Source organism: Myxine glutinosa, chromosome 1, assembly GCF_964187855.1.
Source record: "Myxine glutinosa chromosome 1, kmMyxGlut1.1, whole genome shotgun sequence".
NCBI lineage: Eukaryota > Metazoa > Chordata > Myxini > Myxiniformes > Myxinidae > Myxine > Myxine glutinosa.
The window spans coordinates 324147828-324171123 of record NC_136261.1 but is presented as its reverse complement, the minus strand read 5'-3'; the positions used below and the strand labels follow the sequence as shown (position 1 = coordinate 324171123).

The 23296-nt window shown below is 48.2% G+C and overlaps 1 long non-coding RNA gene across 1 annotated transcript in view; it reads left to right on the top strand.

Moving 5' to 3' along the window:
* LOC137411417 (uncharacterized) overlaps nt 1-4364 on the top strand; it is a 34613-nt gene extending 30249 nt beyond the window's left edge. Inside the window, exon 3 of the long non-coding RNA XR_010981326.2 lies at nt 3358-4364. This is a non-coding gene — a long non-coding RNA (uncharacterized LOC137411417). The remainder of the gene's footprint in view (nt 1-3357) is intronic.
* The last annotated feature ends 18932 nt before the right edge of the window (nt 4365-23296 follow it).

The window sequence follows — 23296 nt, the reverse complement described above, 5'->3', positions numbered from 1 at the left end:
TGCTTGAGAGTTGAAGCTCCGACATCTGTCGGAGAGTTGAAGCTCAACCGAAGGTGGACCTTGCAACATGACAATGACCCTCCCATCTACTTTCTCAACAATCCTCTCCAAGAAGTTCTGTCGCTCAAGCTTTTGGGTCTCACTATCTGCCATGATCTTTCTTGGGAAAACCACATTTCCAAGCTGGCCTCCAAAGCCAGTCGCCGACTGGGCATCCTCAGTCGTGCGAAGTCCTTCCTTGGCACACCTGAGCTCCTCACCATATACAAGGCTTTCATCTGCAGCTCAATGGAATACTGTTCCCCCCTCTGGGCTGGTGCTCCTGCCTCACACCTAGCTCGGCTTCACGCTGTTGAGGCCAAAGCTTTCAGAATCATTGGAATCTCCTGCGATGAAGTCAACTCCGAGGGCCTTTCATTCACTCACCGCAGGCAGGTTGGTGGTCTTTCTGTCTTCTACCGACTCCTCTCCGGCCTTGCTCCCCCAGCTCTCTATGTGCTCTGTCCCCCCAATATTCCTTCAGGTCGCACAAGATCTGCCTGCAACCCTCTTATGGTTAAACTGCCAAAATCTAGGCTCTCTGCTCACCTTCACTCTTTCATTCCCCTTTTCTCCCACCTCTGGGACAAACTCCCCAACTCCCTTCAATCCCACTCCTCCCTCCAGGTCTTTAAAACAGCTGTTCACCACCATCTCTTATCTTCCCCCATCCAAAACCTTGATCTTTTCTACCCCCGGTAATTCACCCCAGAGTCCTTGCAGTGTTCATATGTTTTATACCTCTCCCACCTCCCCCCAAGTCCTCCCGATGTCCCTGCTCTCAAATATTGTGTTTGTGTCCTCCCCCCTCTCTTCCCATCTTGTCTGCCGCTCCCCTTGTTTTTTGTGTTTTATGTGTCTGTTTGACTTTTTGTGTGATTAATGTTTGCTCTTTCACGAGCCTCGATCTTGTATACAAAAAAAAACAAAAAAAACCCCAAACATACCAGTAAATCCACCAAGGAATGGCTGAAACGAAAGAAATGGAGGGTTCTGGAATGGCCAAGTCAAAGCCCGGATCTAAATCCCATCGAGATGTTGTGGGGGGATTTGAAATGAGATGTGCATGCAAGAAACCCCTCAAAAATCACACAGCTGAAAGAATTCTGCATGGAGGAGTGGGCAAAAATTTCTCCCAGTCGATGTGAGAGACTGGCAGACAGTTATAAGAAACGCCTACTTGAGGTTGTTTCTGCCAAAGCGGGCAATACCACCTATTGGAGCCAAGGTTTTTTTTTTTTTTTTTTTTTTCCCAAGATCGAGGCTCGTGAAAGAGCGAACATTAATCACACAGAAAGACAAACCGACAAACCGACAAACCGACACATAAAACAAACAACATCGGGAGCGGCAGACAAGATGGGGAGAGAGGGGGCAGGACACAAACACAACATTTGAGAGCAGGAACCGAGAGACATGGAGACATCGAGAGATCTGTGGGAGGGAGAGGGCTTTGGGGGGGAGGCATGGGAAAGAGGGTGGGAGAGGCATAAAACATATGGACACTGCCAGGACTTCCAGGAAAGAAGTTGGAATTACAAACAAGGTGGATCTGGGGTGAATTAGTGGGGGTAGAAAAGATCAAGGTTTTGGATGGGGGAAGATAAGAGATGGTGGTGAACAGCTGTTTTAAAGACCTGGAGGGAGGAGTGGGATTGAAGGGAGTGTGGGAGTTTGTTCCAGAGGCGGGAGAAAAGAGGAGTGAAGGTGAGCAGAGAGCCGAGATTTCGGTAGTTTAACCATCAGAGGCTTGCTGGCAGATCTTGTGCGACCTGTAGGAATATTTGGGGGACAGAGCACAGAGAGAGCTGGGGGAGCAAGGCCGGAGAGGAGTCGGTAGAAGACAGAAAGACCACCTACCTGCCTGCGGTGAGTGAGTGAAAGGCCCTCAGAGATAGCTTCATCGTGGGAGATTCCAATGATTCTGAAAGCTTTGGTTTCAACAGCGTGAAGCCGAGCTAGGTGTGAGGCAGGAGCATCAGCCCATAGGGGAGAACAGTATTCCATTGAGCTGTGGATGAAAGCCTTGTATGTGGTGAGGAGCTCAGGTGTGCCTAGGAAGGACTTCGCACGACGGAGGATGCCCAGTCGGCGACTGGCTTTGCAGGCCAGCTTGGAAATGTGGTTTTCCCAAGAAAGATCATGGCAGATAGTGAGACCCAAAAGCTTGAGTGACAGAACTTCTTGGAGAGGATTGTTGAGAAAGTAGATGGGAAGGTTGTCCAGTCGATCTTTTCGGAGAGACATAGTAAGAGTGTGAGATTTGTCAGGATTGAAAGACATGTTCCACTTGTTTGACCAGTCTGTGATTTTGTCCAGGTCTTCAGAGAGTGAGGAGGCTGCAGACTGCTGATCTGAGGGAAGAGGAATTGGAGCGGCAGAGAGTGGAGTCATCAGCAAAGAGATACAGAGGATTTTCCAGAGAGTCGGAGAGATCATTGATAAAGACCAGAAAAAGCACAGGGCCCAGCACACTGCCTTGGGGAACTCCAGCCTGAACAGGAAGGGGAGATGAGAGAAATCCATTCAGGGCCACACGTTGACTATGACCAGAGAGGAAGTCCGCAAGCCATGCATGGAGATTTCCATGGATACCATAGGAGGAGAGTTTGGTGAGCAGAGCTGGGTGCCAGACCGTATCGAAGGCACGTGATATGTCAAGGGAGACAGCTCTGATTTCCTGTTTGGCATTGAGGACCTCCATCCATTGTTGAGACAGGAGAAGCAGCATGTCCAGAATAGAGTGACCTGGTCTGAATCCAAATTGATGATCAGAGATCAAGCCATTGGAGAAGAGGAAAGATTTCATATCCGAAGCAATGATGGATTCCATGACTTTGCTGATAATTGGGAGCAGGCTGATTGGTCTGTAGTTGCAAGGATCTGTTTTTGCACCTTTTTTGTGTAAAGCGGTAATGTTTGCTGATTTCCAGGATGCTGGCAGACGACCTTGAGCAAAAGATAGGGTGAAAAGAACAGAGAGAGGGTGAGATAGAGCGGCAGAGCAGGATTTTAGGACCCGTGGGCTGATGCCGTCTGGTCCAGTTGCAGAATCAGAGGTTGTACTTACTTTTTCCACATGCGAAATTTGCATTTATGTTTATTTAAATTATACAATGGACTACAAAATGTAAATGTTTCATGATATTTGTGATATTATATCACCGTTATCTATCAATATTGTTGAAATGAAGATCATCTAGCTGTATGTTGAAATATGTTGAAAAAGTCAAAACTTTACATGGGGTGTACTTACTTTTTCACGTGACTGTATATCGATTTAAAACACTGCTTAATAAAATCTTGTTTCTGTTGCAGATCCTGGCCATGATCATTGCCCTGGTGGTTGCCTGCAACTCGCAGGATGAAATGAAAGCATGAAGGAAAGTCCAATGGGATGAGCACTTGCTTCATTTTCAAATTGAAATCAACACGATATCACACAAAAAATTAGCTCGTTTAATGAATATAGATCAATATTTTTGGTAGTTGTTGAAAATATAGTCAGGGTGAGGTAAATTAAAGCTGGTTGTCTTGAATAATAATGACATTATTGTTGCTGTCATATTATTTTGTGTATGCTGCATTGGATAGCATACCTTAGTAGTTTATGGAAGAACTCTAATCAATCATCGGTAATATCCATCTTTGATGATTCGTGTCATCCGGTTATCTGCAAATTAGGATTATCATCATTTTCTGCAATGCTGCTTTTCATGTTTTACGTTTCTTTCAATGTACAGGTTGTAGAAATGTCTCACTCGATTGTTTAATCCATCAAATTTGACTGCCATTGTTGGAGGTAAAATAACTTATTTCTTCAAGATCATCAAAACTTAAATAAATGAAACGGAATCTGCGATGTGAGGCAAACATTGGAGTAAGATATGAGAGTGGATTCCTAAGCTGAGCCAATTAGACTGCCTGGTGGAGGTGACAACGGGAAAGAGAATACAAGGACCCTCCGAGGGTATCAAATGCATGATGGTGAAGAAGAATATACTCCAGCCTATTTCCCATGCATTTAAATTTTTTATTTATCATTGAAAGGTTTTATTTGTTTGCTATATTCAGGCTGTATAAGCATTTGTAGTGTCGTTGTAAGGCTTTATTGTGGTTGTAATTGCATATGTATCTTTTCCGTACCTGGCGACAGTTAACACTTGCGTACTCGGTATACAGTACTTGGATATTGCTGTGTACTTGGAGCATGGGTTGTACATTTAATGACAAATGACAGTAACCAATCACAATTCAGCATGTAAATTGTTAATGTATACACGTGCACAAATTTAATAAATTTATATGGACCACACCAACTTCAACCTGGTGGTTTGTTCTCATTTGTTTTATACTTTAAGGCATGCTGGATGCTGTCCGCATCCAATCCTTCTGCCTGGCTCCAGTTAAGACCCTGCCCAGTGTTATGCAAGAAAACCAATAATCTACCAGCAGAACAGGAACTCGATCCTCAATGTTGGTACAATAATGTTAAAACTTAAACTCAGCTTTGGGGGACCTCATAGGAGGGATACCATCTTCCCAAAAACACCCAAATGTAGTTGGTTTTAGTGATGAAACAATCGATTCAAGAGCACCTGTTTTGATTGGCATGACGACCAGATGTTCAAGCAATACACTTCACACCACTGCAGTATTAAAATTGCTTTATTTTAGGACAGGATTATTTTATAAGGTAGGACAGGAGAGCCAGTTGAACTTCCTTTTTGAATGATGCCTTAATTTTGTAAATATTTTCAAGTGCTTGGGTATAGTACTTGGGTACTTGATCTGGGCAAGGTTTTGTCCTACCACACGTTGGCAATGACATCCGTTTTTGAGGCCACCAAAGGTGCTATGAAGTGTATATTGGGATGTGGGGTCAGACAGTGCTGCCACCGGCCACTTCATCGTGGGAGTGGCAAAGCGTACGTTCGTGACGGTGACCTCATTTCGTGCGCACATTAGGATGGAGACTGAAATTATATTATTATACATATATATACTATATATATATCTATATATATATATAATATATATATATATATATAATATATATATATATATGTATGTATATGTATGTATGTATATATATATATATATATATATATATATATATATATTAATATCTATATTATATGTTATACTGTATATATATATATATAATATATATATATATATATATGTATTATAATAATCTATAGTATATATATATATATATCTATATATTGTTGCGGAGATGAGGACTGTATTTTTTTGATTGTGTGCTGTATTATTATTATTATTGTTTAGTTCTGCGCCCCCTACTCTCCGGAGCTGTGTAAAGGTGAAAGGGCATCCCATAATTAGTCCACAAGCATACACGTCAGCCAAGTAATAGAATACCCCTGTTGATAGTTATCTCTTATTCTGTGTTCTAGGGGTAAGGCTGTGTCTCCCATTAATTGAAGTACCTCCATTGCACCAGTGAAAAGAGAATAGATCCCCTTTCATTCCCATCCCCAAAACCTCCATTTCCTATCACATCCCCTTTCGTCATTGCTGAGGCCCTCGATTCTCATTTACACTCCCCTCCAATAACCGCCATTGACCAAGAAAGGCGTGTCTCCACCTCGTCATAGAGGGGAAGAGGGGCGTGCCCGCCCGTCATCATCCAGGGCGGAGCCCGAGGGTCGCGCGACCAACCAGGGCCGAGGTGAGCACCCCGATGGGCGTGTCCAAAACGCCGGCGGCTTAATCGCTGGAGGCGCTATAAAAGGCGCGCACGGAAGTGAGTCGTGAGTTGGTCTGAGTTGGTTGAGAGTCGGTCGTCAAGTGGAGAGTGGTGAAGAGTCAGTCAGTAGAGTTGGTGGTCAGTTGGTTGCGTTGGTTGCGGTGAGGAGTCGGTGGTAAAGAGTGAGGGACCAAGAAAGAGTTGAGGGTGTGGACCAACGAGTCAGACAAGTCCTGGGAAAGCGGCGGAGGCCACAGCAGCATCAACACCCCACAGCCACTTGGGGCCTGGACGGCGGTTTGGAGCAGGACCGTAAAGGAACGGCGGCTGCTAAACACGCCGGTTGAGCTGCGGGACCCCCTTGGACCTCCCTCTCCCTCCAGCCATCCACCTCCTGCCTTTCCACCCTTCTTGTATACATGAGTTTGTTTTGTTTGTTCTGTCCCTGGGTATTTAATTAAGTCTGTAGGTAAGCTAAAATTTGCACTGTGTCACCTGCGTCTTATGTGTTGTAAATAAACCTTGATTGCTCCTTTTTGCTTGTGTAAATAATAAATCCAATTACTCTTCTGTCCGTCTATTCGTTTTATTCCTTTTCCTCTTTGCATTCGTCGTTTTAGTCTTTTCCCCTCATTGAGCAGCTGCGGTGCGATCCGGCCAAAGTTCTGGGTGAATCGGGTGAGTCAGGGATCCTGTAACGGTCGCGGCAATACCACCGCTCGGTAAATAACATCTTAATCCGCGATCAGTAACAATTGGTTGTCAGGAGTTGGATTCGGACCTGGGACTAAATTTGTTAGGCCCAAATTTTGGAACACCAATTGTGTTATTAAGTAACAATTGGTGTCTGGGAGTGAGATTCGGGGCCCGAACCAAATTTTTAAAACATCTAGAAAAAAATTTGGTCAAAATTTGGAGCGGCCGAAATTTGTTTTGTTTTACAAAACCCGAATTTTGAAATCGCGCCATGGCTGGTCAAGGCGACGGGATGCCGGTGGGAGAGATAGACGGGGTAGAATCGACCCAGGACCTCGGGGAAATGTATGTGGAGGAAAGGGAGGAGGAGAGCAATGAGGTGGTTGAGGGTGTATCAGACGCACAAAATGGCGCTCTCGCGCACGAGGTTTCAGGCGCGCAAAGAGGCGCCTAGAACGAGCGCGTGGTAGCCGAGCCCGCTGTATCAGCGGGCTTTAACATGCAGCAGTTCATGGCACGGTTTAGCGAATACATGGCACAGTCGAAGTGCGACAACGAAAAAAGAGCCAGGGAAATGGAGGGAATGGAAAACAGAATGGGGGAGCGACTAGGAAATCAAATCGGGGAGTTAGACAAGAAATTTGGGAAGTTAGACAATAATTTTGAGGAGTTAGACAAGAAATTTGGGAAGTTAGACAATAATTTTGAGGGGTTAGACGACGGGATAAAAGAGGTGAGACATGGGTTAACGGGGGTGGAAAATAGAATGGCTGCCCAGGAGAATCAGATAGAGGGGATGAAAAATGGGTTAATGGGGCTAGAAAATAGGATGGAGGACAAATTGCGGGAAATAGGGGAACAATCTGCCAGGGAAATCAAACGAATGGGAAACCAGATAGAGGAGGTGCAAATCGGGTTAGAAAGTAAACTGGATGCTCAGAGGGATGAATTGGGACAGATGAGGGTGGCATCTACAAAAGAGATGGGGGAGATGAAAGAGGAGATACGACGAGGTGTGAGTGAGGAGGTTTCGGGGCTACGCGAGGAGGTAAAGCGAGGTGAGAAGCGTATGGAGAAAGAGGTGAGAAATAATACGGCGAAGTTACAAGGGGGAATAGAAGATCTGACGGAGGAGGTGGAACAGCTGACAGAGGGACAGACGGAGTTAGTGGAGCAGGTTCAAAAGAACACTGCAGTACTAGGAGGGTTAAAGGCGATACAAAAAGAAATTAAAAACGAATTAATAGCGACACAGAAGGAATGTCAGATGGTACGTGAGGAACTGACAATGAGGGTGGACGAGGTGACAGAGATAATGGAGACGAAGGACCGGGAGGTAAGGATGCACATAGAGACGGTCACGGTAGCCTTAGAGGACGAACTTGAGGAGACGCACCGAGAAATAAAAGAGGTTAAACAAAAATTAGAGGAAGTGGAAGAAGAGGTGAGTGAAATTAAGAAGGGACGGACAGAAACTAAAAGAGAAATCCAGGAGGAGGTGATGGAATATGTGCAAGGTCGGTGCTCAACTCATGATGTGATGCTCACTAACCGAATAAAGAGTTTGCAGGTGGCAAAGGAGGTGCGACGACGAGGTACGGAGGTGAGTGGCAATGTATATGATGTGAGGAAAGCTTCAGTCGGCTTGGGGATTGGTTTGGATCCGGGTGTTCGTGAAAGGCCGTTGGTGAAGTGTGCGACAGGTCTGGTGTGCGAAAAAAGAGGTGTGCAAGAATGTCCGACCATGGGGTGTGTGAGGAAAAAGTGCACGCCAAGGAGTGAGTGTGCTGTCGAGAGCGAGTCGGCCGTAGCGCGTGTGCGAGGGGGTACAGGGAAGCGCGGTGTGGTGAGAGTTACAGAGGATGTAACGAAAGAGTGTGCGTGAGAGGATGCGCGAGAAAGGTGTGTAACGGACAGGTGCATGAGGAAAGAGTGCGCTGTCGAGAGGAAGGGTGAGTGCGTTGTCAAGAGTGGAGGTGAGAGTAGTGAGAGTGAAACGGAGCGTGAGTTGGTTATGACAGGTGAGCGAGGATGTACACCTGGAATGGAAGGATGCACACCTGGAATGGTAGAGCGTGTGTGGGAATGCACATTTGAGTTGGTCGTGAGGCACGAGGTTGGGTGTGCGAGTAAGAGCACACCTGTGATTGTCACAGAAGAGGTGCCCGAGGAAGGGGCGCGAAGAGGTGTGTTGGTGAGGTGTGCGAGCGACGAATGTGTGCCAAGGTGTTCGGTGGTCAGGTGTGTGACCAAGTCGGTGAGCGGAATGGGTGTACCGAGGTGTGTAAGGAAAGGTACGAGGAGCATGGGAACAGCTGGAGGTAGGAGCAAGAAAGGGGTAGCGTATGCATGTAAGCGTGCAGGTGAAGCATCGACGGTAACCGGGTTAGAGGTTAGAACGACTTATAGCCGAATCGGGCCCTCGGTGCGCGCCGGGCAGCTTCGCGTGCCGCGAGGACCAGCGGGGATCCGAACCACGGCGGTTTCGTAAGAACCGCCATACGCGATCCACGCTGTGCCTCGCTTGGAACGGCCGCGTCCGGGCTCCACTAGGCGGAGCGGGCAGCCCGATAGGAAGGGTCGTCATGGCGACCACTTTCTATTGAGACGTGCCGGCAGGTCGAGATCGGGACATTGGATGGCTCCACGCCGAGGTGGTGCGTGGGATCTCGGCACGGGTAAGCCCCCGTCCCTGCACCGAGTGCCGGACGCATCCAGCCGCCGGCACCAAAGAACCCGCGTTCATTGCTCGGCTGTACGAAGCCGGGCTGTAGACGTGAATTGGCGCACCGAGAGGATGTAATAAGTAGACGGGTGATGAGGATAGTGTTTTGGCCCCAAAATTAAAAAAAAAAAAGCAAAAATGTGATAATGGTGGGTAGAATTGGCAGTAAATGGAAAATTTTTGAATTGGTTGGAATTTGGTGTGCCAAATTGATAGTAGGACCTCCCCGATGTGGAGGGATGGCAAATCCACCATCCCTCACAGACGGTGGGGGCAAATGCGCAATAGTTTATGGGGTGGCTATGACAACCGAGCCAGGGAGGGCTTGGTTATATTGATAGGGATCTAGCGAAGATGACATTAGGTAACGTTAAGGTTTAGATAGTGACTGATACCTGTAGTGGGGACGCAGGTAGATTAGTGTGGATAATAAGGATGTGGGAGCGCAATAGTTTAAAGGGGCGACTGGGAAGCGCAAGTTTCAGAGGGGAGTAGTTAGCTGAGATGATGCCGTGTGTGTGAGGATTGAACAGGTGTGATTGCACAGGTGTGCAACTGAACAGGTGTATGGAGCAGTGTATGAGGGAGTAGTGGTGATTGCGTGTTGTGTTGACCAAATGGTCCAGGAAGAGGAGGAGGGTGCAGGTGGCACCAGGTAGGATTGCACAGGTGTGCAACGACAGGTGAATGAAGGACAGGTGTATGGAATAAATGGTATGGAGTATAGGAATGGATGGTCGTGGAGTGAGTATGGTGGAAATTGTGGAGTGGAGTGGATGGTGCGAAGGTGTGAATGGGGGAAGAGTGGACCCCCATCACGGATACCCGGGGCGGGTAGAGTAAGTGTTAGGTAGAGGGTACAGGTAAATTGTGGTTGGATATTGGCATCTGTGGTGCGGGTAAAAGAATGGTCTTTGGATGGGTGCATTAGTGTTGTGGAAATGGCTGGGCGTGTAGCCTGTTAGTGTGTGTAGTTGGTTTGGGCACTCCACCACTGTGAGGATGTCGGCCAGGTGAGGCCGCAGGTGGGCTCTGGGAGCCGGTAGTAGTTGTTGTGGATGGGGCCCGAGGATCCGGAGGACGGACCCGGGTAGCCCAGTGCCAGAGGGCACCATGGGGTGACAGAGCCAGGAGAGGGACATTCCCCAGTTAGTTAGGTTAGGGTGAGGAGCTAGGTAAGCTCGGGTGGCAACTGCAGTGGTGGAGGTGTGCAGGTGGGTAGACCTGCTGGGAGAGCTACACGTCGTAGCCCAGAAATTGTGCGAGAGCACCGGGAGATGAATCGGGGGAGTGAGACCCCAAATTGAGAAGCACCACAGTTTGGTCAATGGGAATTGGTTTTTAGAACCCATAGTGTAAGTTGGCCAATGGATTGGCAGGGAGAGACCCCGGGTAGTGTAAAGTGTGTTAATGTCATTTAGAAAGTAGTTAGGATGAAGTCTCCTCGCACCATCTGCATCCACTCACCTGAGGTGACAGGTACTCCGCACCATGCCATGTTTAATTATTTTTACTGTGCAAATGTTTGGATTGTGAGACGCATCATGACGTGGGTGTGACATTGTGCTTTGATGTTCCATCTCTGCCTCCTTATGAGGATTGATGATGAATTTGGTGATGGCAAATTTTGAATTAGAGGGATTGTGGAGACGAATTTGGTATAGGGGAAGTATGGGGAAGACGTAACAGTAGTGACGAATTTGTAAATGTGTAGATTTTTGTACATATGGGGTAAGGGCAAGGGTAGGGTAGGTGACAGGGGGGTGACGTACGGTAGGGACGAGCTTTCTCACTTCGCCCTCCGTACGCATTTCGCCTTGCATTGCCTTATTGATGTGTACCCTTGTGACCTTACCCCTCGCTCAATTGTCTTTCCCCTTTTGTCTCCCACATGACCTGTGCGCCACTGGGTGCCGAGGGGAGCGTGCGTGGGTCGGCCATTGTGCGCCCGAAATTCCCAGAACCAGCTGTCTGCATCGATGCACCACATTATGGACCACATGTCTGTGGCCGAGCACCACTTATGGACCCCATGGGTTGGGGCATGGCCCCTCTGCTGGAACCGGCCATGAGGGCCCGAAATCTTGCTGGCGGACCTTGGCCACAGGGCACCGATGCCCCCCAGGTGAACCACACTAGTCGGCCCTGTGGGCTATAAATAAAATCAAATAAAAAGGACACATTGGGTGCATTTTTCAGTTCAAATAGGCCGCCAGTAAGAAAATGAAGGAAAAGACAACAACTAGAAGAAATAATAATAACCAGCAGAGGGAGCCGAAGAGCAAGAGATCACCTGCAGGGTTAGGGGTTGTTTGGTTATTTTTATTCATGAACAGTGATGACTGTGCACCGATTGGTGCTTGAGGGTGCTTTGGTGCGTTTTTGGGTGCTTTAATGGTGCATTGATGCAGAGCAGACTGTCTCCCCCCCAGAAAGAACAATCACAGGTCCTGGGTTAGTTTTGTAAATAAAAATAGCGTCATTGTAAATAATGCTCCCCACCGTCAGTGTATAGTTTGAAGACCATTCCGCAATTCGGTTAACTGTGGGCGTAAGTCTGTTAGGCAGGGTGCAATGGAGCAGCGGGACACATTTATTTATGTTTTAAAACTGTCGCACTCAGGGTCAGGTTAAAAGTAGAGGGAACTACACCTACGTGTCACACTAAAAGTAAAAGTTGTAGGCCCGGAACGTGCCTAAGAGGAGGAGGGTGCAGTGTTGCGGAGATGAGGACTGTATTTTTTTGATTGTGTGCTGTATTATTATTATTATTGTTTATTCTGCGCCCCCCTACCTCCGGAGCTGTGTAAAGGTGAAAGGGCATCCCATAATTAGTCCACAAGCATACACGTCAGCCAAGTAATAGAATACCCCTGTTGATAGTTATCTCTTATTCTGTGTTCTAGGGTAAGGCTGTGTCTCCCATTAATTGAAGTACTCCATTGCACCAGTGAAAGAGAATAGATCCCCTTTCATTCCCATCCCCAAAACCTCCATTTCCTATCACATCCCCTTTCGTCATTGCTGAGCCCTCGATTCTTAATTGCCTCCCCTCCAATAACCGCCATTGACCACGAGGCTCGAGTCGGGGGAAAAAGGCGTGTCTCCACCTCGTCATTAGAGGGGAAGAGGGGCATGCCCGCCCGTCGTCATCCAGGGCGGAGCCCGAGGGTCGCGCGACCAACCAGGGCCGAGGTGAGCACCCCGATGGGCGTGTCCAAAACGCCGGCGGCTTAATCGCTGGAGGCGCTATAAAAGGCGCGCACGGAAGTGAGTCGTGAGTTGGTCTGAGTTGGTTGAGAGTCGGTCGTCAAGTGGAGAGTGGTGAAGAGTCAGTCAGTAGAGTCGGTGGTCAGTTGGTTGCGTTGGTTGCGGTGAGGAGTCGGTGGTAAAGAGTGAGGGACCAAGAAAGAGTTGAGGGTGTGGACCAACGAGTCAGACAAGTCCTGGGAAAGCGGCGGAGGCCACAGCAGCATCAACACCCCACAGCCACTTGGGGCCTGGACGGCGGTTTGGAGCAGGACCGTAAAGGAACGGCGGCTGCTAAACGCGCCGGTTGAGCTGCGGGGACCCCCTTGGACCTCCCTCTCCCTCCAGCCATCCACCTCCTGCCTTTCCACCCTTCTTGTATACGTGAGTTTGTTTTGTTTGTTCTGTCCCTGGGTATTTAATTAAGTCTGTAGGTAAGCTAAAATTTGCACTGTGTCACCTGCGTCTTATGTGTTGTAAATAAACCTTGATTGCTCCTTTTTGCTTGTGTAAATAATAAATCCAATTACTCTTCTGTCCGTCTATTCGTTTTATTTCTTTTCCTCTTTGCATTCGTCGTTTTAGTCTTTTCCCCTCATTGAGCAGCTGCGGTGCGATCCGGCCAAAGTTCTGGGTGAATCGGGTGAGTCAGGGATCCTGTAACGGTCGCGGCAATACCACCGCTCGGTAAATAACATCTTAATCCGCGATCAGTAACAATATATATATATATATATATACATATATATATATATTATATATACAGTATATATATATATATATATATATATTATATATATTATAATATATATATATATATATATATATATATATATATATATATATACATATATATATATATATATTTCGGCCTCTTTCCCCTTATCGAGGGGGGATTAATCCCCTCGTCTATGACTGACCGACGTGGTCCTGGGGGTCCCAAACGCTCCTTCCGGTCGGGAGAAGCCAGGGTATTTGGTCTACTAAGAGTCCCAAGGACCTGAGTGCCACTCCTGACCGTGAAGCAGGGGAGGGACTCCCGCTCGAACCCCGGTTTTAGTTGGACTAGTTGCCGAGCGGTTTTAGCAACCCGAAGTTCGAGCCGTTTAGCATTCACTAACCCGATTCCGAACGTGGGCCAAATCGTGCCACAGATGCGCAATGATGGAAAAGACTAAAGCGACCGAATGTGAAGAAGAAGAAGAAGGCAAAGTTTGAAGAACAAATATTATTTATTACTACTATTTACAATCATCAAAAGAACCAAGGAAGAAGGAAAGATAATAAAATAATTTACAGAAGGATGGAAGGATCAGAAGGACACAGAGAAAATACTAGCTTACCTATCAGTCTTACTTAACCCCAAGACAACATGAAAGACAGACGAACAATCACACTTACACGGGGATGAAAGCAGGAACGAATGGCAGGTGGATGGCTTGGAGGGAGAGGAAGGTTCGGTGGTGACCGGAGCCCGGTCGGGCCGGGAGGCGCCACCGTCAACCCAAGCTGCGATCGTGCAAAACTGCCGCGGCTCAAAACTACGTGGGCGAAGCACCTCCTGCGTATCGCGCGCTCTTCAAAATCCTTCCCTTCTTGTGACGCAGCTCTCTCTCCTCCCTCCTTCATCTGCCTCATGGGGTGTCTCCGCGACGGGTTATATATCCCCGCCCTTGAACCTTCCCTCTCCGCCTTCTCAAACCAAACACACTCACTCCTCGTTGGTCGATCGTGGCTGGCTCCTCCTGCCGATGACGAGGGCTGAGACACGCCTTTCTTCTCCGAGGCTTAACCACGTGCGTAATGGAGGCAAATGTAGTAAAGCATGCGAAGGAGTCATTTGCAGGAAACCATCCAAACCTGGCACTTCGAAGATGGGACCTATCTTATTTAATTGAGGCAACGCAATGACTAGTGGACCACAGAGCCTTATACTGACATTTACTAAGGACATAACTACCGAGGGGGGCTTATGATTGGCTACGTGTTGCGATGGCCTAATTAAGGACTACCTTTGAACTTCCTTTACACTACCGAGGGTGATATTTACACGACAACACAACCACAATTCTCAAATCCGTTACAATATATAATAATAATAATAATAATTCATTTATTTTGTATAGCGCTTTTCCAGAAGCCCAAAGGCGCTTTGACAGAGTGGAAAACATAATGCATAACAATACATGAAAACAACAATTGCAAAAAGACAAGAATCAAGAAAACAAACAGCAGCGATATACGGCATATATATAAGACAAGAATCAAAAAGACAAGACAAGAATCAATAGGGAAATATTTAAAGCAAAAGGAGGGAGAAGGAGAAGAGATAGTCAGGGGTTAAATGCTGTGGGTTGAATGTTGAATGCAGCGTTGAACAGGTGGGTCTTTAGTGATGTTTTGAATGTGGTGAGTGAGGAGGAGTCTCTGATGGTGTGAGGTAGTGAGTTCCAGAGGGTGGGAGCAGCGATGGAGAAGGCCCTGTCCCCCCAGGATCTGAATTTGGGTCCGGATGGAGGGGGTCAGGAGGTTGGTACCAGCAGAGCGGAGGTTGCGGTGGGAGTGTGTCTGGAGAGGAGGTCAGCCAGGTAGGATGGGGCCAGGTTATGGAGGGCTTTGTATGTCAAGAGGAGGATTTTGTACTGGATTCTCTGGGGGATGGGGAGCCAGTGAAGCTTGTAAAGGACGGGGGTGATGTGGTCACGGGTCCGGGAATGAGTGAGTAGACGGGCAGCGGAGTTCTGAATGTATTGGAGTTTATTGGTGATTTTTGAGGGTGAACCATAGAGGAGGCTATTGCAGTAGTCCAGACGGGAGGTGATGAAGGCGTGGATGAGGGTTTCTGCAGCCGTGGAGGAGAGGGATGAGCGGAGACGGGCAATGTTTTTCAGGTGAAAGAAGGCTGACTTTGTGATCTGTTTAGTGTATTTGTCGAAGGAAAGGGTTTGGTCAAAGATGACGCCAAGATTCCGGATGTGAGGGGAGGTGGATACTGGGATACCGTCGATGTTGAGGGCAAAGTTATGGGTGGATTTTGTGAGCGTTTTTGGGCCAATGATGATTATTTCAGATTTATCACAGTTAAGCTTGAGGAAGTTGATTTGAAGCCAGGATTTTATTTCAGTGATGCAGTTTGTCAGGATAGAGTGGGTGTCGGTGGAGACGGACTTGGTGGAGATGAAAAGCTGGATGTCATCGGCGAAGCAGTGGAATTGGAGACCATTGACGGCGGATTAAGTGACCGAGCGGGGACAGGTAAAGGATGAAGAGGAGGGGGCCAAGAACTGAACCTTGGGGGACACCTTGGGGGAGGGGAGCAGTGGGGGATTTGCAGTTATTGATGGAGATGAACTGGCATCTGTCAGAGAGGTATGATTTAATCCAAGAGAGGGCAGTGCCGGTGACGTTAAAGGTGGATTCAAGTCGGGTGAGGAGGATAGTGTGATCGATGGTGTCAAAGGCAGCGCTGAGGTCGAGGAGGACGAGAATGTTGAGGTTGCCAGCGTCAGAGGAGAGGAGAAGGTCGTTGGTGATTTTGAGGAGAGCAGTTTCAGTACTGTGGTTGGAGCGGAATCCGGATTGGAATGTTTCATACAAGTTATTGGCAGAGAGATGATGTTTGAGTTGAGTGGCTACAGCGCGTTCCAAAACTTTTGACAGAAAGGGTAGGTTGGAGATGGGTCTGAAGTTGTTTAGGGTGTCAGGGTTTAGACCAGGTTTTTTTAGAATGGGGGTAACAGCAGCAATTTTGAGGGAAGGTGGGACGATGCCTGTAGACAGGGAGGAGTTTATTGTTGCAATGATAAGTGGAGAGAGAGCAGGGAGGGAGGCTTTGACAAAGCTGGAGGGGATGGGGTCAAGAGTGCAGGTGGCAGTTTTCATTCCTATGAGGAGTTCAGAGAGGTCAGTAGGAGAGATTGGGGAGAACCGAGACAGGGGATGGCAGGACAAGGGGGGGGCAGGTGGTTGGAGGGGGAGCGGGTGCGGCGGTGGTCAAGCTGTTGTAGATGTTGTCAATTTTGCGTTGGAAGAAAGAGAGGAAGGAGATGCAGTTGTCTACTGTGAATGACTGGGTGGTGGTGTTCAGGGGGCGGAGGAGTTTGTTTATTGTCGAGAAGAGTGCTTTTGGGTTTCCGGAGCCAGAGTGGATAATTTGAGAGTAGTAGGCAGAGCGGGCGCGGGAGAGGGCATCTTTGTAGTGTTGTATGTGGTCCTTGTAGGCTTGGGAGTGAACTGTGAGACCCGTTTTATTGCGGAGTCTTTCAAGTTGGCGAGCACGAGTTTTCATCAGGTGGAGTTCAGGGGTAAACCAGGGAGCAGAATGGGTGAAAGAAACTGTTTTGGTTTTTACAGGCGCAAGCTGGTCAAGGCAGGAGGAGAGAGTGTGGTTGTAGTAGTCAGTGAGGTCGGAAGGGGTGTGGAGGTCAATGAAGGGAGAAGTGGACATTTTTTCAGAGAGGGTGGATGAGAATGAGGTAGGTGAAAGAGCGTTTAGCTTACGGAAGTTGATTGTGCGATAATGCCTTGGTGTTGGGGCGGGGATGTTGATGGTCAGAGTGATGGCTAAGTGGTCAGAGAGGGTGAGGTCGGAGCCATAGAGATGGTGCAAATTTAATCCAGTGGAGCAGACAAGGTCCAAAATGTGACCACGGATATGGGTAGGAAAGTCGACATGTTGAGTGAGGTTAAAGCAGGTGAGTAAATCAGTGAAGTCAGTGGTTATTGTGGAGTCAGTGGAGTCCATGTGGATATTGAAATCACCAAGGAGGAGGATTGAGGGGGAGAGGGAACATAGCTGGGTCAGAAAGTAGGAGAAGTCAGACAGGAATGATGGGTGTGGTTTGGGAGGGCGGTAGACGACAGCCATGACTGACTGCGTGTGACCAGAGAGTTTTAAAGCCAGGTGTTCAAATGATGGAGCAGATGAGATGGAGATGAGGTTGGTCTTGATGTCTTGACGGTGGATAACGGCAATTCCACCACCTCGGCCCTCCGAGCGTGGTTTATTGACGTAGGAATATCCATTGGGTGTGGTGAGGTTGAGTGTGTAGTAGTCCAGAGGTTGTTGCCAGGTTTCGGTGAGACAGAGAAAGTCCAGTTTGTTATCCAGGATGTATTCGTTCAGGATGAGGCATTTATTGTTGAGGGACCGGGTGTTGAACAGGGTGAGCTTGATGTTGTTTTGAACAGCAGGGATGAATTCAGGTGATTTAGCCAGGGTTCGTAGGCAAGAGGTGCGATCGTGTGGGTTGCTGTGACCAGGTGCGCTGGGACGAAGAGTGAGAGTGCGCTGAGCCGACCAGAGGACGGGGATGGAGTGACCTGATTGCAAATAAACAAACTTGCGACCGGAGCCACGGTGAATGTACCTGGGTCGTCGGAGGAGTCCATTTGATTTGATGGCAGAGATGCATGATGGGGTGGAGCGGGTATTGAGCAGAAGAAGCCTTGCGGCGGAGTACTTCAGAGCCATGCCAGGCAGGAGCGAAGGGACGAGTACGAGGCCAAGGTCGAGGAGGCAAAGCGGCAAACGCAGCGGCAAACGCAGCGGCAAACGACTGCAGCCGCTAATCAAGACCACAGCGGCAAACAAGGCCACAAGGCCACCGGCAAACAAGGCCACGGCCACAATCAACGGGAGCGGGCCTTTCGAATTCCGTATTCCGTACCATCAAAAGCAGATTCCGTTATCCAGCCGGAGAACACGCGGCACGTGCGGGTGTGAAAAGGCAGGACAGGTGTGAGATGTCAGGTCAGAAAGGTAGAAGCAGACCCTGTACATCCATCCAGTCGGAGAAGCGGCGAATATGCAACGCCAGCGTCCTCTCGCAACCGAACCCGGAATATATATATATATCTGTGCAGTAGTCAGGTTCACTATGTTTTTTCGTTCAAAATCATGGTAGATTAGCAAACCTATACATTTTTGGAAACGTTATTACATGGAAAATCTGAAAATCAATGTTTACATTTGCCAATTCCGACCAATTCGATTCGACCAATTCGACCAATTCGACCAATCGACCAATTCCATTCGACCAATTCGACCATTCGACCAATCGATTCGATCGACCATTCGATCGATTCGATTCGATTCGATTCATCGAATTCGATTTGATCGACCATTTGACCAATTCGATTTGCCAATCAATTTGACCGACCTTTGCTTGTGTGGAACGGACTGTGAAAACGATGCGGACTATATTGTCGGATACGACACACAGGACAGTGATGACGAACTCTAAATGGCATATTCTGTAATCGTGTATGTTTGATGCCATTGACTGCCTGTGTATATTTTGTCATTGACTGCCTGTGTAGATGTGAAGTTATACTGACTGCATGTGTATATATGATTTTGCTGACTGCCTGTGTATGTTTGGTGATATGAATTATTATATTGTTGCGGTTTTTAGAACCCTCACTTGTAAATACTTGTAAATAATAAGGCTTGTAAATATCCCATCATTTAATGAGGTCAAAGGTCGCACCCATAGTTAGTCCATATGCAACACGTAGGACACCATAGGACTTTCAGTTATTTCCTTGGTATGTGTCTAGTTAAGGCTGTGTTTCCAATAGTTGAATCTGCGTTGCATTAATCAAATAAGATAGTCCCCATTCCGTCCATTTTGCCAGTCTCTCTCTCCAAATTGTATTACGCGCCTCTGCCAGCCGCAGCCACCTCAGCGCTCGCTCCAAACGCCATTACGCACGCGGTCAAGCTTGGAGAAGAAGGGGGCGAAGCGCCAAGGACGAGGCGTGGCCCTGTCAACAAGCCGTCAAAGGCGGAGCCGGTGAGCCCTCGCTATCCAACCAGGGCTGAGGTGAGCTCACTGGCGGGCGTGTCTCTATGAACCGTGCATTGATTTCAAAGCGCGATATATAAGCGCGCGCGAAAAGCCCTTTCACGGGACTTCTTTCGGCGGGCTCCTTATGAACGGACTCGTTGGGCAAGGCGTTATGAACAGACTCGTTGGGATAGGCGCTTTATGAACCTATTGATCAGGAGGCGCGCTTGTTTCAAAGGACTGCGCAGGGAACCATTGATTGATCGGGAGAGAGAGAGCGTTTGGCACGCTATACGTATGCAGCATTCGAGCCCCTCGCATATGCAAGGTCCGGTCGTGCGCCAACGACACGCGAAGCTGCCTGCCGTTCTTCGCCGCGGACCCGGAGCCTGGACGGAGTCGACTTGCCTGGACCCATCTGCCTGGACCTTCCTCCCCTGCCAGCTGCCATCCCGTGTGAGTCTGTCTGTTTGTCCTGGGGTCGTGATAAGTTAAGACAGTATAGGTAAGCTTGCCCTGTGTCCTTTTGCTCTTCTTCTTCTTGTATATTCCTTTCGTTTCCTCTTTGGTTTGTTAATAAATGTACCTTGTTCTTTCTTGGTTTTTCAATAATCCGATCGCCTCTGTCTTTTCTTCCAATTGAGTACCTGTGGCACGATTTCGGAACCGCTCAGGATCGGGTTTAGTCTTTGTTAACGGCCCGAGTCGCGGCTCGCTTCGCTCGGCGTATCCATTAACGCTGCGGCTCGGGTGGGAGTTATCTCCTCGCTTTACAGCCGGTGGTAGTACTTAGGTAATAAGACTAATTGGGCTTACAACCCCACCTACCACCGACCGGAAGTGACGTCATAGCTTCCAGGACTTGGGGGACGGCCAGGTAAAAGACAAGGGGATTAAGCCCCCCTTGATAAGGGGAGAGCCGACCCCCGAATCCGCAACAATATATATTTATATATATATATTGTTGTGGATTTGAGAATTGTGTTTTTTTTGTGTGTAAATATCACCCTCTGTCATGTAAAGGTCAAAAGGTCGTCCCTTAGTTAGTCCATATACAATCACGTAGCAAATCATATATCCTTCTAAATAGTTATTTCTTTATTAAGTGTATTAGTTTAAGGCTGTGTCTTCCATTAATTGACACTGCATTGCACCGAATTCAAATAAGATAGAACCCCTTTTCAAGTGTCCCCCAATCCTCTCAGTGCATTGTGTGGTTTTCTTCACCCCAAACTCCATTATGCACGCGGTCAAGCCCACGAACAAGGGCGTTGCCCGCCCCTCGTCATCGGAAGGTGGAGCCAGCGAGCCCCCACCAGCCGATCAGGGCTGGTGAAATACCATCACGGGCGTGGCGCGGGTTGATCTCAAGGCGCGTTATAAAAGCGCCCGCGCAAGCCTTTTCAGAGAGATGCGGCAGATGCAGGAAGTGCGTAAGAGTCCAGTAGAGGAGAAGCGGAGAGAGGGATTTGAGGGAGGTGCGCTGGACCAGAGGCAGATTCTGCAGAATAGGAGAAGAGCGTCGGAGACGCAGGAGGCGGAGGACGCGTGAGACAGCTGCCGGTGTGGAGCCGAATACGTGGAGCTGCCGGCTCCTCGCTGCCAGCCCGAAGCGGGGCTGTGTTTGCCGGGTTTTCGCCTCGACCCGAAAGCGTGGATCGGAGTGCGCGCTTGGAGCTGGACCTCGACGCCTACCATCTGACTGGACCCTCCTCTGCCGTCCCAAACCATTCGTGCCATTCATCCCTGCCTTCATTCCCTGTGTAAGTCTGCTTGTCGTCTGTCTTTTGTGTCTTGTCCTGGGGTGTAAGTAAGTCGGTATAAGCTAGAATTGCACTGTGTCTTCTTCTTCTTCTTCTGTAAATTATTTTCTTATCCTTCCTTCTCCTTGGTTATTTTTGATGGTGTAAATAATAGTAATAAATTATATTTGTATTTCCTACCTTCGTTCTTCTTCTTCACATCCATTTCGTCCTTGTCTTTTCCACATTGAATACCTGTGGCACGATTTGGCCAACGTTTCGGAATCGGGTCTAGTTGTTGTTAATGGTTCGTGCCGCGGGCTGCCAGCCGCTTGGCAATTAACATCTTGTCCGTGGTCGCGAACGAGGTCGCACACCTGCCTCTCCGGAGGGAGCTGCGCGGCTTCAGGAGCGGAGACGGTCAGCTTAACAGGACAAGGGGCTAACCACCTCTTGCTAAGGGGGAAGAGCCGTACTCCGTATCCGTAACAATTTTTATGTATATATATATATATATATATATATATATATATATATATATATATATATAAATATATATATATACGTATATATTGTAACGAATTTGGAAAGTGTAAAGAATGTGAGAACTGGTTTGCTGTGTTTTAACTGACCCTCGTAGAGTAAATAAGGTCGAAGGACGTCCCCCTAGTTAATTCCATGAAACTTACACACAGGCCACGATATATCTTTTTAAATAGCTTATTTCCTTATTCTATGTAGGCTAAATATGTGTTTCCCACTAGATTGACTCTGCATTGTATCAAACGAAATAAGCGTAGGCCCCTTTCAATTTCCCCAATCATCTCCGCTCTCCAAAGTTCCTTTCAAAAGCGGTGCGAGTGGTGTTCAATCCCGCAAGCCGCCATTGCCCATGTGCTAATCTCGGAGAAGATGGGGGTAGGAGCCGCCAACTCACAGGCGTGGCACGTCGTCATGATCAAAGGGGGAATCGGACAGCCCTAACAGCCAACCAGCACCACGGTGAGCGACCCGGTAGGCGTGCCCTCGCAGCCGGCGGCTTGATTCCGACCCGAGTAATAAAAGCGACTGGAAGGGACTGCTTCGGCAGATGACATGAGAGATGAGATGAGAGATGGGCTGTGAGAGGAGAGATGAGCTGTGAGATGAGAGATGAGAGACGCTCCAAAAAGGAGAGGTACTTGGAGATGGAACAAGCTTTGGAGAGACGCGCTGAGAGGAGGGAGACGGCTCCACCAGAAGGAGAGGAGCAGGTGTGACCGAGCCAGCGCGTGACGTCCACAGCATCAGCAGCGTCGACGCGACCGAGGGTTTTCCCGCCAAAAACGCGAAGAGTGGGAGCTGCTACCTCCAGCCCTGCCGGTTGCAGGGACCTGACCCTGCCCCCCTCTCCAGCAACCCACCTCCGCCATTCCTGCCTGCAATTTCCCCCGTGTAAGTGTGAACGTCGTCTGTCTTAATCGTTGTCCTGGGGTTAAGTAAACTGCATAGATAAGCTAACGATTCACTGTGTGACTGCTTCTTCCATCCATTGCTTGTAAATAACTTTGATCGCTCCTTCTTTTTGCTTGTGTGTATAATAAATCCTGTTATTCCTCCGTACTCTGTCTTCTTCTCTCTTCCTTCTCTTTCGGTCGCTTTAGACTTTAGAGGTTTCCAAATTGAATATCTGTGGTGCGATCTGGTCAACGTTGGGGGAGTCGGGCCAATCGGGGATCCTGTAACGGTCGCGGTTGACCATCCGCTCGGCCCAAAGTAACATCTTGTCCGCGACCCGTATCAATTGGTGTCTAGGAGTGGGATACGAGGCCCGAACCAAATTTTTAAAACGTGTAGAAAAAAAATTTGGTCAAAATTACGAGCTGCCGAAATTTTGTTGTTTTATGAAACCCGAATTTTGAGATCGCGCCATGGACAATCAAGGCGATCGGATGTCGGTGGGGGAGATAGACGGGTTAGGGGTAACCCAGGATCAGAGGGGAGAAATGGAGGAGAGAAATAAGGAGGTGGTTGAGGGAGTATCAGACGCACAAAATGGCGTCCTCGCGCACGTGGGTGTAGCGGCACCAAATAGAGCCGTGCCCTTTGTACCAACGGTGGAAGACATGCAATTAATTATGGCTGAAATGGAAGCCCTTTTGAACAGGAACAGTGAGCGATTGTTAAACAAATTGGGAAACCAAATTGAAGCAATAACGAACGAATTGGGAAACCAAATTGAAGCAATAACGAACGAATTGGGAAACCAAATTGAAGCAACAACGAACGGAATGAGGGCCGATAGAGATGAAAGGTAGCAGAGGGACAGAGACCGCAAGTTGGGCGAAAGGGTCCCAGGGGT